Source organism: Condylura cristata, unplaced genomic scaffold, assembly GCF_000260355.1.
Source record: "Condylura cristata isolate star-nosed mole 26May11 unplaced genomic scaffold, ConCri1.0 scaffold00011, whole genome shotgun sequence".
Lineage (NCBI taxonomy): Eukaryota > Metazoa > Chordata > Mammalia > Eulipotyphla > Talpidae > Condylura > Condylura cristata.
The window spans coordinates 56,920,996-56,921,707 of NW_004567112.1; positions in this window are offsets into that span (position 1 = coordinate 56,920,996).

The window sequence follows — 712 nt, forward strand, 5'->3', positions numbered from 1 at the left end:
GCCTCCCATTCTTGGGAATCTCGTAGGGGCGCCGGCGTTGCTGCCTGGGCAGCGTGTGCAGGTCCGCGGCTGCTCGAGGGCCTTCAGCCACCGAAACCCTGTGGAGAGTGAAGGTGTGCCCAATACCCAGGCCCTGGGGCCCTGGGGTCTTCCCGTTTTGAGATAAGGGATGCAAAGAGGAGTCTGGGGAAACCCCGACTGAAGTGGGAAGCATGAGGTCCCAGACTTTTGAATTTTTGGCCCCAAATGTTTAAAACACTGGGGACATTTAAAGGACTGCCCAGTTTTAAAACAAAATGCAGGCTTCAGTGTGTAGGTGATAGTGGAAATGGAAAAACCCCTTAGGAGTGAAGCTTGGAAACACCAAGGTTTATGTGAGAACTGGTGGAGGAAGAGTTACAATCTACAGGTACCAAGAAAGAGGGATCAGGAGGCATGAGAATGGGGGGAACTTTCAGAAATAGAATGAATAAGCAGGATATGAGGGCGGGAGTGAGGGTGGATGGGCTAAAGCCATGAGGTGTCCAGGTGGGCAAGGTGGGTTTAGTGCAGGGATGGATCCCTGCTGTCACATCTTCCAGTCTTTCAGGAGAGAGCCACTTCTGAGATTTCAGTAGTGGCAGCAAAGTCAAACAAAAAGGAAAAGCCAGCTCTCAGTGAACCAAACAAAATGTATCTGTGGCAGGATCTCTAGGCTGCCAATTTGTAACCA